Below are 16,235 nucleotides of genomic sequence, written 5' to 3' on the forward strand. Positions count from 1 at the left end.
ATTATAAGTGCAACATTTTGAAATGCTTTTCTTCGAATATTCTTTCGTAATTCTGAGTTTGAATCATAGCATTCGTTTCTTATCTCATGGCTTATTTTTAGCCTATAAAGGGACAACTTATATTTATTAAAAAAGATAAGACAACAAAAACACAGAGATAACAATTTAAGATAAAACTTAAGGCAGAAATGTTTTCTGGCCTAACCAATAACAAATAAATCAAAGGCTCGTTGTAAAAAGTGGTATTAGAGTTTATAAAAGGTAACCAGGCGAATTGGAATGGTTGAGTTAGACTCGTATTTCGACTGTTTGCCCTAGGTTGAAAAATGTCTCATATTTCGATGTTTTCAGCTTGTTAGTAAGTAGCTTTCATTAAAAAAGATTTATATTTAAGAATTTTTTACTCGATTTAATCTTTAAATTTTCAGTTCCCAACAGTAACTGAAAATATAATGATTAGTTGAAGGGAATTATACTGGAATTAGAATGCTTTCAAAGTCAGTCCAGAAATTTGACTGTTATCCAAGATTGGAAATTATCTTCAATTATGTTGCATTTGCTTGATAAATAGTTCCCATTAAACAGAAAAAAGGGATCAAATGTCTTATATTAGGTGAAACAGCATAGAATTCTGAATATTTATTCTAGGATGAAAAAAAAATCCAGTAATTTTTCTTTTTTGCTTTCTGAGTAAGTCGGTTTTGTGATAAAGATTCAAGGTTGAAATTTGTGTTAAATTTGATCTTAAAAATTTTAGTTCGCCGCAATTATATATAACTTAATTGTTATCTGTAGAAAATTGTTTTAATTTACAAAATGTGATAATCTTTCCTGAGTTACTCCATTCAATTCAGGAATTTGATTTTTATCCGAGATAAAAAAAAAAATGCCTCGAATTGTATTGCAGATATGTGTAAATATATAGTTCGTATTGAAAGGATTACTTAGAATTTTCGAAATTTCAGTTCTAACTATCAATGTATAATTTTAAAAAAAGATGTAAAAATTCACATTTAAATTTACAAAAACCATCTCTATAGAGGATTCGAGTACATGAAAAGTAAAACGTTCCTAAGTTTTAACTGTTTGCACTAAGCTGAAAAATTGATTAGATTGCGCCATAGTCTGTTCTTTTCGAAATCGCATAAAATAAGATTTATTTGTACGGCGTAAATTAGTATAATTAAAATGTTATTAATACATTAGTATATTAAAGATTTCTACAATTTGTTATAGTATAATTTAAAAAGAATTTGTTTATGAAAATTTATTAATTAAAAATCAAACAAGATTCGGTATTCCTTTTTCGTTTCAAATTTCGGAAATATGTTTGTATAACACTAATTTTTATACCTTTTTAAATATTTTTTTAAAAAATTTAGTGTTATACAAAAATATTTCCGAAATTATATATTTTAAATATTTTTTTAAACAATTTAGTGTTATACAAAAATATTTCCGAAATTATATATTTTAAATATTTTTTTAAACAATTTAGTGTTATACAAAAATATTTCCGAAATTATATATTTTAAATATTTTTTTAAACAATTTAGTGTTATACAAAAATATTTCCGAAATTATATATTTTAAATATTTTTTTAAACAATTTAGTGTTATACAAAAATATTTCCGAAATTATATATTTTAAATATTTTTTTAAACAATTTAGTGTTATACAAAAATATTTCCGAAATTATATATTTTAAATATTTTTTTAAACAATTTAGTGTTATACAAAAATATTTCCGAAATTATATATTTTAAATATTTTTTTAAACAATTTAGTGTTATACAAAAATATTTCCGAAATTATATATTTTAAATATTTTTTTAAACAATTTAGTGTTATACAAAAATATTTCCGAAATTATATATTTTAAATATTTTTTTAAACAATTTAGTGTTATACAAAAATATTTCCGAAATTATATATTTTAAATATTTTTTTAAAAAATTTAGTGTTATACAAAAATGTTTCCGAAATTATATATTTTAAATATTTTTTTAAAAAATTTAGTGTTATACAAAAATGTTTCCGAAATTATATATTTTAAATATTTTTTTAAAAAATTTAGTGTTATACAAAAATGTTTCCGAAATTATATATTTTAAATATTTTTTTAAAAAATTTAGTGTTATACAAAAATGTTTCCAAAATTATATATTTTAAATATTTTTTTAAAAAATTTAGTGTTATACAAAAATATTTCCAAAATTATATCTTTGAAATATTTTTTAAAAACGTCTTCTTAACGATATTAATAAAGCCATCCGACAAATTTTCCCGGAATTGGGCAAATATTTAAATCATTTTTTGGCATAATTTTCAGCAATAGATTTCATTGTTGCATTAAAAATACTGCTTTCATTTTTTCGTCAAACAGTTAATCGCATTTATTTATCATTGTCAAAACCAAAAGAAAAAATATTGTTTTATTTTCTACATAGTTTTTACATGAGGAATCGGAAAGTGAAAGTACATTACCACAAAAAGACAACTTGCAACTTATAATAGATTACTCAGACTCTTGATTTTTTTATTATGATGTTATAGATCACGACTCCATTAGAACGGTTCATTATATAATAAGCAGAATCAATCTAAGACTATTAAAATAACAAGGTTTTAACGTCTGTTATAATTTGATGGTAAACAAAATACTCTGTTGGCGAAATAAAGAATATCATGCCAAACATAATGAATGTAACTGAATGTAAATGGAAATATAGACCGACAGACTTTCAAACTTCCGTCATATTTGAAACAAAACATTATAATGAATTATATTAAAAATGTCACCCTTTGCCCTCGGTTGGTGCCTCTCACTCGCCATTGAAGACGATGCATCATTTTGGTGTTTTATTTATTTTTCAATTTTGATTGTTAAAAACGCCTGCAGAATGGTAAGAGGATGTAGATTAACTTCTCAAAGAAATTCGATTTAAAACAATTGTGTATATTAATTTTTTAGAGCAATAGACAAATTTTTGTATTGAAAAATTATGCATCGAATTTCTCTTCCATGTGCAAAGGGTTAATATTAAATTTATTAGCAAATATGGATGATTCGGGTCCGTCTGCTGAATTTAAGAATTGAAAGTAAACTCTATTCTCACTTTTTACTTTTTAAATATCTGATATTATTCTAGAAATTTATCATGCTTCCATAAAATTGATGTTTATTTTCTTAGAATCCATTTATTAGGAAACTAATGAGCAATGTTTTTTTATTATGATATTTTGTAGGGTATAGTATAATTATACGCAGTTGCGCAATCGGGATTTTATGGATTTTAGATTCATTGCCATAATTTGAGTATAAAATAGAATAGCTAGCGAAACAAAATTAAAAAGAATTGTAAATCATTGCGAAATCGACCAATATAATATATATTTTTAAAACAGAGCTATTAGCTGTTTTTGCAGCTATTGCATGAAAACAGCATTAATCAAATCGAGACAAAACGGCGAGCTATGATTAAATGAATAACTAAATGTCAGGCGTATGATTCAAAGATTTGAAATTCTGAAAAACTGATGTCCAAATATATAAATAAAAATTGAGCTGTTGGAAGAAGAAATAAATTTCATGGATAGTTTGAATTGTGATATAAAAGAAATCAGAAGTTGATGCATCAGAAGCAAACATGTCTGGATTAGTGCTTGGTTGAAGAAATCAGGTATTCTTACAGAGCTTTATTTTAATCGTGATATTATGTTCCAAATTGTAATGATCGCGATAAAACACTTATGGTTAGATACGCTAATAGAATCAAATATTTCTTTACAAAATATGAAGATATTTTAAGGGAAGTAGGTACTGCTCATTTCAGTATCCTGAGATGACCACAACGATTCTATGTCACTAAGGGGTGAGAAGGATGTGTGCTTTTCCGGAATTCAATTTATAGTTAAATACAAACATCTCCTCATTTCATCTTTCCTCTCTCCCCTATTTTGTTGAATTAAACCCATCCTAACGCATGCGCAAAAGCGAAGATTTTAGATTCCGTTGGTAAACAATAGTTATTTCAATAACTGGAAATAATATGGGCCTTGGTGGCCTGGTGGTAAGGTCTCGGCTTCGGAACCGGAGGGTTTCAGGTTCCGGACCCGATTCCACCGAAGAACCGTCGTGTAAGGTGGTCAGTTGCACGTTAAATCCGTCCTGACCAAACGTCCTCACGCTGGTGTGGTGTGATGTGGAGAGGGGGGTGCAAGCTCAGGTGTCGTCCTCGCCATCTGACCGCGGTTCAAAATGACGAGGTCCGTCCCAAAATAGCCCAATTGCTTCAAACGGGACGTTAATATAACTAAACCAAACCAAAGCAAACCAAACTGGAAATAATTAACATTGAAAGGTATCTTATAATTTAATTTTATGCAAAGAATAGTAGGTCAAAAGTGTTCTTTCTCTGTGTTTATATTGTATGACAGTGTCTAATTAAAAATTGAATTGATGATGCAGCTTAAGATTTTATGCATGTTATTTCGATACTATTATTAAAGAAAATTTTTGAAATTTTTCAGAGGAATATAAGAATTTCGCAAATATTATCTTAACAATGAATGAAAGATAAAATAACTTTTTAGGTATTTTAGGATAAATTTTTTTTTAAGTTTTGTGACTCATAAATTAATAGTGTATTTTAGGAAATAATGCATAATTTTCATTTGTATTATTGTGTGTATATTTCAACTAAACTTCGAAATTCGTCTGAAATATTTCACTTTTTAATATTGTTTTAGTTTATATATTTATTAAACTAATGATAAGAATAGTTATAACAATGTTTATTTCGCGTATTATCTGCAAATTATCTCATGATTTACTTCGATGAAAATATCATTTAAAGCACTCTATAAGCTAGATAGTTGGTACTGAAACTACTTATTTTAGCAGATAAAGATAATAGATGCTGAACAAGAAGGCATTAAAAACAATTTGATTAGATTTTTAACCAAAACGTAATCAAGATTTTAATAATTTTCATCAAATCATATTATTTTTACACTACTTTGAAATTCAAAATATTAATTTTTCAATGATGCTAATTTTATTTCATTGAATTTTCATTTCTAATTTAAATATATTTTTAAAAATAATTTTATTAATAATATTTTTTACTCGTTTAAGTGTTAGATTCATATTCATACATGTTCTGATGATAAAAATGCATCATTTCTTCTTGAGTGTTACCATTGACATATAATTAGGAGTAAATTAGAAATATAAAATAACTGCAAGGAGAGACGAATCAAACATAAAGCATTATTATGTTACGATATTTCGGACAGTTGTTTTGAATATCCTACATTTGTTTCATGTGTATTATTGCGTATATATTTTAAAGCAAATTTCTTACTTCTTCTAGAATGTTTCTATTTTGTACTGTTTCCAAATTTAATCTTGTAGACAAATTAATTCTAAATTTAGAGTGATTTTAAAGCGATCAGAGGAATTGTATCTTCATTATGAGTGAAAATATTTTTGGTGTGAAATGAATCATGAATTGGAACTAATCACTGATCCACTTCAGATAAATGCAGATAGTAATTTTTGTGAAGAATTACTATCTGCCCTACTTCGATCCGCCCGTAAGGCAGATGGATTAATCTAACTGATCAGACCACTGGAACAGCATTGGCTCAAAATATGCAATTTAATCCGTTTAGCTTGTTTTGTTTTATGTCATGCTGACATTCACATGAACTATAACCATAACCAGCTACTCTGACTCTCCCAAAACCACACGGGGGAATCTGATTGACAGGAGTACCGCGATAGCAGCACTAAGGGAATTATGGTTGAGTCCTGAGGGCAATTACCAGCCTCGGTACAACCCTTCCCTGGGAAGCACATCCCGTCATCAATAGGAGGTAACCGACCTCCACCATTTCTATACCACCAGAATGGCGAGAACCAATCATTTTCAAAGCTTCTCATTTTTATATCTGAGGTATCCTCCAGTGGGAGAACTTTTGTGAAAAAAAAAAGTTTCTCTAAACCGGCGGGAAAGTCACCTCCGAAATTTTTTCGCAGACTCTTCCATAAATATCTTATCTCTCTGTATCCGCATAAAATTAAGGTACATAAGAGACGATAGCGAATCCCTTGCTTGGAATTTTAAAATGGTGTAAATTTATTTTTGTGTATTATTACTTTCGAAGATTATTGCGGGAATATTTTTTTTTTTATGTTTCGGAAATATAATTTACTTTTTCATTAAACTTCTAATGGAAAATTTAAAAAAAGTCTCCCGAAAGTGCACACATCGCATAGAACAATCTGATTTGTAGTTAACTCAAGACATACAAACTCTCCTTTATTTTAAGTAGAAATTACACATATTTAGATGTGCATATAGTAAGGTGTAAAGCTGATTACAATATTTTGCTCTTCCATTTTAAACTTTAAAAATTCAATATTCGAATAAAAATCAAGGTACTGAATGTTAATCAAAACGTTATATATTTGCTCTTTGAACCTTGCTATTCGACAAGAAATATATAAAAAAATAATAAATACAAATCTTTCTTTCCCCCTTTTATTTGAAAAACATAAATCTGAGAATAATTTTTTGAAAAAAATAGGATGACATTGGAGAAAACATTAAACTTCTAAAAGTAGTAACTTTCATGATGCTTTTATTGTAATGCAATTTTCAATTTTTATTCTAAGAAGTTCACCATCGTTGAAATAAACGAAATGCATTCTGCACTTAGATTATTAATTGATTTTAACTTAAGAAGTGATTGAATAATATTCCTTTTTAAAGCCAAAGATAATCGGCTATTTTCACCATTTAGTTAATATTGTCTTATTATACTTCGATTTTTAAAGTAAATTCTTCACATTGAAGGTAAATATAACTATTATTCAACAATTGTCTACTCTACCTTCAGAAAGTGGTCTCTTAATACGTTACAGTTCTTTAGTTGTTTCGATTCATTTAGCAATTTTTACTTTCTCGTGTACGTAGTATAGAGAAAGTATAGTAATTGTCAAAAAATTCGAAATCGAGATTTTTTTATGAATCTCCACATTTGTGTTTTTCGAATTCCCCGAGTTCGAAAAACACATTTTTGGAAAATGTACGTCTATCTGTGAAAAGGTAACTCAAAAGTGCTCTAAGCTAGGTCGTTGAAATTTGGTATACAGTCTTTACACCACGTTTACAGATTTCTCTCAGATTTTGAGAAATATCTGTCCAGAAGAAGTCCGTCTATTTGAATAAAAGCCAACACGATAATTACAAAACGAATAGAGCTAGGTAAGTAAAATTTGGTGCACATACTTAGCATCTATAGTGTAGATACCTGTCATATTTTGAGACAAATCCAACGATGGTTTGACTGTCTGTCGATCTGAATTTTCAGAAACATGTAAACACGATAATTCAAAAACGCAGTTACTTAAATATATCGCATTTGGTATGGGATTTTGTGACTACAAGAGTATTTTTTGTCAAATCTTTTTTTCCAATCGGGTCAGAAAAACGTGTCTGATACACAAATTCGATTTTTTGATACTTTTAATGAATGCTAGGGGTTAATCGCCAAATCACTCGCCAAGGAAGACACAAAAAATGCAGTAAAAATGCTAAATTCATATTAAAAATTAATATTTTGGAACTATTGCATGCCATTCTCTGATATAACTGAGTATGCGAGAAAGTTTTGGGGAGACCACTCTTGCTGGTTCAAATATATTATGTAATTAAAGGCAAAAGCTGGTCTATTATATTTAGAAGGATAGGAGATTCATTACTTTGCTCATCAAAAGCGTTCAATATGCATCTATGTATACCATTTGCTGATGTCTTAAATGCTATTTCCATATAAACATTGCTTTAGTTTCGAGGAAAATTTAAAAAAATAATATCATCGCTTTTGTTGGTAAATTAGCCACCTCTAACCACTAGATATTTTGTAATATTTTTTTGTATTTGATTTTAATTAATCTTTCCAAGCATTGTTTGACATTCACGGAGTCTTCTGGAAAGTATTTTTAAATTTCAGAGAAGAAATTCAGTAAAGTAATTTTAGCCGTCTAACACCTATTCTGCTTTTCATATGCTCAAATCTTTTCTTAATGGAATAAAATGTCAAAATTAAATGAAAACTGTATATCTTTGCATCATGTAACATCTAATTATACGTTTTCTTACACTTTGAACTTAAATTAAATAACTTTACTTGTTTTGTATTATTCATATATTCATAATTCCGGAATAAAATCACGGCGGTGCAATTGATGAATACACGTGAAACAACTTATTAGCTGTATTGAAACTTCTGAATAAAATACGAGATAATAGCAACCAAAATCTTTAAACATACCGGATTAATTTTCTGATATACTTAATACCATAATGAACTTTCTTTATTTTGGGTGCATAAATATGATTCCGTCCTTGTTTTTTTAAAAAAAAGCAATCGTTTGTAATTAAAAATTCATGGTCGTTTAATTCAGAATGTTTCTCCTCAATAGGACCTCGGTTGTCTGGTGGTAAGGTCTTGACTCGTGAGCCGTGGGATTTCAGGTTCGAGACTCGATTCCACCAAAGAACCCTCGTGTAAGTAGGTATGTTACACGTTAAATCCGTCAAGGTCAAACGTCTTCCCGCTGTTGTGGTGCAAGGTGGAGAGGGAAGGGGGTGCCAGCTCAGGTGTCGTCCTCGCCATTTTACCATGGTTTCAAAATTACGAGGTTCTCCCCAAAATAGTCCTAGTGTTACTTACGGGACGTTAATGTAAGTAAACTAAACTTCTCCTTAAAAACTATAGCATTTGTTCATTTTTTAGCAGCACACGAATTCCGTGATGAAAACAAATCTGGTTATTCCGATGCTATCTAATTATCAAATCAATTTTTGATACGTGTGTGTGGAATTGAACATTTCTCCAGAAAGGGCACTAAATGAATTGAAACAGATTTTAGTCTGAAGGAGAAATATCTGATGAATACAGCGGGTAAATGAACAAATTTCAGCGAAATGATTTAAAGTTTCTTTCTCTCACTGTTTTTGACCCCCGGGGGCACCTCGAAAAAAGGAGATGCTTCCGGTACGGTGGTTGGATCTCGCCATCCTAGAAGGTACCCAAAAAAGTGGGAGATCTGGCTCCTCCCATCGATGACGGGGCGTACTTCCTTCGGGAAGAGTTGTACCGTGGCGGGTGATGGCCCTTAGGAATCAATACAATTCCCGCTAGTGTTGCTGTTGCGGCAATCCAGTCATTCAGTTTTCTTTATCCGTCCGCCTTCGGGAGGGTCGAAGAGTCAGTGATATGACTTCTCTCACTGGTTTGGCAACATTTGGATAAGCATTGTCATGTTTGAAATCAACCTTATGATGTCTTTCATCTTATTAGGGACATTTGACCTTCAATTTTTCATTCAACTGAATCAATTATTCCTTGTATAGTTCCCCATTGATAGTTGTATCAAGTATATCCAAGTTTCAGTTCTGATTCTTGAATATTTGTGATTTACCGTGCTCCTTGTTATGTTAATTGAAACCATCATTTTTAGACCATCGAAATAACTCTTTATAAGTTGCATTCGATGGAGTATGTTCACCATAAATGTCCTACGACAAATATTTTCTGCTGTAATTTCCTTTGAAATGAAATAATAGCTTCAGACAAACCTTGATGTGATTTCTTAACTAAAAACTATTTTTAATCATTAACCAAATGATTAATTATAATGATTTTATAATTAATTATAAGGATTTATAGTTCACACTAATTTTTAAAGTATGTTGTCAAACTTTTCAATTATAAGTTTCCCGATTTGTTTGCAAGCAAGCAGGGCTTGCAAACAAATCGGGAAACTTTGTGGAACTATTTCGAACCATCTCTCGAAACTTTGTGGAACTATTCAAAGAATAAATTCCACACAAAAAAAAAACTGTTTGAAATTAACTTAGAAAGTAAAACTTCATCACCACATTGTAAAATAATACGAAAATCTAAAGAGTATTTTCATTCCTTGGCTTTTACCAATGGAAGAAAAACATGAGATTAAATATTTGCTGAAACAGTAAGAACTGTTTGAATTTTGCTTCAAAAGTAAAAAGGAAAAAGTATTGTTATAAATTTCACATAAAATATTTTTTAGAATTATTAAAATTAGGTGAAAGATGCAAAACTAAAACTGATTATCACGAAAAACATAATTTATTGAATGTAAATACGATGTGAAAATAATTTTTGTGCAATGTTAGTTTCGGAATTCATCGTGAAAAAAAATTATTTTATTAAAAGTTTGGAAAAACAAATCACTCTAAGATTTGCAATACATGCCATCTTCCAATGTGTATTTATATCAGATATAGTAACATGAAGTTGAACGATATACTCCGTAAAGTTGAATGGTAGAATTTTTTTCGCGCTTGCACTTGTATAAACAAACATTCTAACTTTGCTAATAACAAAGAATAAACATATTTGCTAATGCTTTTGCTGTTACTAGTTTTTTTAACACCGTATGTCAAACTACTAAATTAAATAAATTGTAAAAGAAAATGAAGTAAAAGAAAATTATAGCAGTTTCCAAACATTTTAAAGAAGAAATTTAAAGAAATACCTAATATGTTTCCATGTCATTCTGGTAAATGCTTATCTAAAGTTAAACGGATTGTCAGTGTGTTGAAATAAAAGCATTGACGAAAAGTTCCTTAATTAAAATATTGCGTTGTTTCTCATCATTTGACGATAAAAGAAGTCATAAATTCGAATGTTGTAACAAAACGAATCTTGTTAACGAAATCACTTTCTCTAAAACTGCTTATTATTTACGTAACATCGAGCCTCGATGTGCTTGCAATGCATCAAATTTGATTATTTGCTAAAAATTATCTCTATTGTGATTCGTCGTCGACTGTATAGTTCTTCTATTGGTCATAAATGTATCATAGACGCCACCTATATTCCGTACTAGACAATGTGGCAGATTGTTACGAGCGAGGATAGAACTTGGGACCTTGTGGTTCGTAGCCGAATAACAAGACCACAAGACAAAAGCAATTGCCTGTGTTTCGTAGCTGTTAACTGGCTTATAAGCTTTCACCACAACATAATGTATATAGTAACAAAAAAGAAATAAAAATTGAAAAGCCAAACTTGTTTTTAGGACAAAATGTTTTTATATATTCCGAAAATTTCAAATATTTCTTAGTTTAGATTAATGATAAATAATAAATTAATTAATCAGGATTTCATTAACTTTTATAAAAAATCAAAAATAGGGGTGAAGAGAATAGAAAAGGGAGATACAGATTATTTTCAGCAACAAAATGTGATAAAAATTACTTCATTTTTTAAAAAATCTGAAACAGGTTGTGAAATTGTAAATGCTTTTATTTCTTTTTTGTAGCTTTTTCCAAAATGTTAGCTTATATACAGAAGTTTTTTTTTAATAATTTATGTCCATTTAAAAAATGAGATATGACATGATTTATGATTAATTTAGTGTAAGCGTCTTATTTATAGCCAGTTAATATTTAATATCTTAGAAAAATCGCAATGCGTTTTTTTTCTATATAAAAGGAGCCAATAAAAAATACTGCTTAGCGATTGATTGTGAAAATGGTGTAAGTCTAATTTCCATAGACATAAGTTGAGGAGACTTGGGATTATGTTTGTTTCATTTCACATATTAACGATAACGTTACTCATTTTAGTTTCTATCAAAATATATAATTTCATATTAACATCAAATAGTGGCACATTTAAGAAGAAATAATAAATTAATATTATTTTTTAACAATTTAAACTCAAAATATTAATATTTTATGTTAATTTTAACAATATGTAAATATAATTAACGCTCAAAAAAATCCACTTTTATTTCTTGTTATTACTTTTAAACAAAATTGGATTAATACAAAATATATTTCAAACAATATTTAATTTTTTAATTGAAATTAAATTAATTTTACAGTTGATTAATTATTAAAATGTTTAAATTCATTTAAAAATTCTTAGACATAGGAAGATCTAGAAGTAGCACTTTATTACTACTTTAGTTAAATTTCACTTAAAACAAATTTATGAAAACAAATTACTTATTGATAAATTGGAAGAAACACGTCAGATTTGTCATTATTTAATTTATATATTCGAATTGACTAATATAGTAACCTTTAATTTTCATGGGGGAAAAATGGACTTGCACCACTTTCAAAATAAACGGTCCGTATGGTGAATATTGTTCTAAGATTAAACTTTATGAACTATTAAATTGCCATAGAGCCACTGTAAAATATTAAGTTATCATAAAAAAATATTTACTATCTAGCTATATTTCATGAACTTACTCTCCCATGAATGATGAATCAGTTATACCGAAGAATTAATGGCTGAGGTTTTATCTCATGATGAAAAATGCTTGTCCGCATTAGAACAGAAGCAAATTTTCACAATGAAGATGTATAAAAGATTTTGAGGTATTTTACATCATTCTGATAACAATTCCAATTTATATAAAGTAAATATCATTATATTTAATTTATTATTTTTTAAGGTATAAGGTAAATGTAAGATACTGATAAAATATTTTGAAACTTCCAAATATACACTGAATGACAACTAATGAATAAAATCAGTGATAATGTAAATAGTTCAATGATTAATTTATTAATTATTCATTTCGTTATTTATTTTCATATCTCGGCAATCAGAACTGCAAACGATTTTTTTGTGGTATTTTTAAATATCAATATAAAATATTTTTGGAATTATTTGTTGTAAACAATTATTGTTTATTATGTTTCAATTAATTAAATGCAAACGATTTTATTTATCATTTAATTCATGTAAATTTATTAAAGTAAGTATGGCAATATTTGGAGTTTTGGAATATTATTGTCGAATATTTTATATTTTTATATGAAAAAATCTTATAAAATGGAGTTTCTTTTAATCTTGTAAATGTTATTTATTTTACAATAAATATAAAAGAAAAACTCAAAACTTTTGTAAGTAAATGTTAAAATTGCTGTTTTTATACTAGAAATAATAGGAAAATTTAGTTAAATTGTTCTCATTTAGTTATATATTGAACATAAAATAATTCGGTAGAATTAGTAGATAAAAACCATTGCAGATTGAATTATTAATGATAATGTTAGAAAACGTTTCTCAAATTTTTTTATATTGTTTTGTGAAATTTTATGCTGTTTATTTTGATTTTATGAATATATTTTCATTATTAATGTGAATCTATTTTTACATTCTATTTTCCTCGCACTCTTAAAAAAATTAATTTTTAAACGTATTGCAATATTTAAATTCAAAAGTTTGCTCTTTAAATCGTATATAATGATCAATATTTTAAATTATTTCAATAATCAATCTATTTGATTTAATTGATTCATTTTAAATCATTTATTAGTTCAATTCATCCGTTTTAATATATATTGAGTGTGAATGTGCAAAAATATTTTTAAATTAAGCCTTTTTTCTATATGAAATGCATTTTTGTATAACTAAAATAACAAGAAAAAATTGGGATTCTTGAATTATATGAGTACTTGTTCTATGATTATTTTCTCAAATTATGAAACAAAAATAAATTGTTAGTGAAAAAAAACCCATCGGTTGTGTTAAATGCTGTGTTAGAGAAAATTTCGTTTGAATTCGACAAGCCATGGCAATATTGTGTGAAAGGATATGTATAATGTGAAAGAATATGTACCCCCCTCCCCCCAAAAAAAAACAAAAAAAAATCCAAATTTATTTTTTAGAAGATTTGAATGCTTATCTTGGTTCAACTTAATCTTTTAGATTAATGAAATGTATTTTCACAATATGGGTATTTGTCACTGTAATAGTATCAATTTAATGTTATACCAAAGTAAAAAATTCTTCTTTCTGTGTTCAAAGAGGTTGAAGATACTTTTTAATTTAAGCTAAATTTAAATATTTGAATAACATTTTTAAATACATAAAGTTATAATATGTAAAAAAATGAAAGTTTCTTAGTTTTATAAAGTTAAAATAATACAGAAAAGTTAAATTAAGATTATTAAAACCTGTTTATTTTGATTCAACACAAAAGCTTATGGAGAAGTATTAGTTCAATTTTTCTAGAAATTCTATTTATTTAAATGCTATTAAATTTATTTAAATAATTCCATGTATTTAAATATTTAAATGCTCATATCAAATATTTATTTATTATCATGACTGTTGAAACATTTTGATATAACTTTGCAATTAATTCAAGATAAAAAATGGTTAAATTTTGAATTTCAGTTGTAAAAAAGCTATCATTTAATCTTATAATTTGGCAATGGAATTTTTTCTATGTTTTAGATATAAAGAGCCAAAAGATTTTCTGTGATAGTTTATTCAATAGAATTTTCATAAAAAGATATACATTACTAAGAAAACATTGCTAGAGATTTAAGTACTCATATCAAAGATTTATTTAGTTTGAAGATCATGATTGAACTTTACAATTTATTCGAGATTTAAAATGGCTAAAAAATTGGCTAAATTTTGAGTTTCGGTTCTAAAAATCTATCATATAATTCGTCAATGGATGTTTTACTGGTTAATAGATATAAAGAGCCAAAAAGATTTTCTGTTTTCGTTTTTCATTGAATCTTCATAAAAATATATACATTACTAAGAAAAATGCCGAATTTGGTATTTTAAAGTATGCTCAAGAGTTAAATGAAACTTTTAAATCCGAATTTGCGCCTTCAGAAAATATACTGACAGTTGTGAGACCTACATAAAACGAACGATTTATGATTTAGTTGATGGGTTCACTGAATATTTAAGATTCTGAAAATAAGCCAAACAGAAAACTCGTCTACAGCAAAGCTCGATGATTCATTTAAACCATAATGATTAAATTATGTTATGATGAAATAATATAATGATAAATATGAATAATTAATAATATAATATCGATGAAATAAATAATATTATATAAATAATATGGCTTGAAGAAACATTCATTCATTAAACAACCTTAAAAATAAGAAAGATACTTTGTTTCACATCCATTAGCAGAATGCAGTGATATATAAAAAAAATGGCCAGAAGCATGTTTATGTATTTTGGATCCTCGCATTCTAGGCCGTTAATATGTCATTCACCTAAAACGTTTCATGTTTTGGATTGGGAAAAAGAAAAAAGAAAAGAAAGAAAGACACGGGCGTGCAATTGTTTAAATCGCAATATGGTCTTGACCCTTATGATATGACCTTAATTAATACGATGCTGGAAAAACACTTGACCGCTAAATTAGTCTACGCGGTTTAGCGCTAGAGATATTCTTTTTTGCTTTTTCCCCCACCGGAACCACCGTTTTAAAAAGATGATTTGAATCCATATGTAATAAATAAAAAATAATTTCGTTCTTCAAAGTGGACGCATGTTCTTCGAAATCCAGGTCTTTTACATTTCGCCGAAACAGCCCGACTTCCTCTATTTCATCCACTTGTAAAGATGAAAAAAATTAAAAATTAACCTTAATGAAGTGGTATCGCGCGATGTTTATATGCTTGATGGACTCCCACCAGACGATTCCTCAAAATTAGTATCGCGCCACCACATTTTATTCATTAACTTTTACAACCCAAGTCGACATCGTTTCACCCTGTGCCAGATGATTTACAATCCGCGCTTATAACTTTGTGTTCAAAGCATGAAAACAAGGATTTTGAGGTACAGAAACAGATGTAATGTTTCTGAACGTATCGATTGTGTATGAAAATAGGTAAAAAAGCAAGGTAAATTATTTATTTATACTTTATTATGTTTTGTGTGAGAATAAGAATATAAAAGTCTTTTTTTTTTATTAACTTTCCAATTTGCTGAAAAATCAGAATTGAAACTACGCAAAAAATGAATTTTTCAATTATACATAGAATTTATTAATATTTGAAAGAAAAAAATAATGAAATATTTCTTATTAAATATAATTTAATAAGCTCATTTAATTTATTCTTATGTATTTATATATTTTTATTATGTTTATGCTTTCTTTTCAAATTATTTGTCTAGGGTTTATTTTTTTTGTTTTCTACAAATCAATAAAAATAAGATCTGAGATTTCTACGGTTACTTTTTTATGTATTTCCAAATATTTGCTCATAATATTTCTTATTTATCCGTCAATGACTTTTAGTAATACCATTTTTTACTGGTTTACTCCCAAACTTGAAAGGTTTTAATCTTACAATTTGAATAAGTTTTACATGTATTC

At 27.6% G+C, this 16,235-nt stretch overlaps 1 protein-coding gene across 3 annotated transcripts in view; it reads left to right on the forward strand.

Annotated features, from left to right (window-relative positions):
• The first annotated feature begins 226 nt into the window (after positions 1-226).
• LOC129972199 (putative inorganic phosphate cotransporter) overlaps positions 227-16,235 on the forward strand; it is a 51,735-nt gene continuing 35,726 nt past the window's right edge. Inside the window, exon 1 of one of the 3 annotated variants that reach the window (XM_056086230.1) lies at positions 227-358. The gene's annotated coding sequence lies outside the window, so the exon portion shown is untranslated. Of the gene's footprint in view, positions 359-12,358; positions 12,460-15,579; positions 15,760-16,235 lie in introns of those variants that run through there. The other 2 variants (XM_056086231.1, XM_056086232.1) reach the window with 2 other exon arrangements.

The sequence above is a fragment of the Argiope bruennichi genome, chromosome 6 (assembly GCF_947563725.1).
Source record: "Argiope bruennichi chromosome 6, qqArgBrue1.1, whole genome shotgun sequence".
NCBI classification, from domain to species: Eukaryota; Metazoa; Arthropoda; class Arachnida; order Araneae; family Araneidae; genus Argiope; species Argiope bruennichi.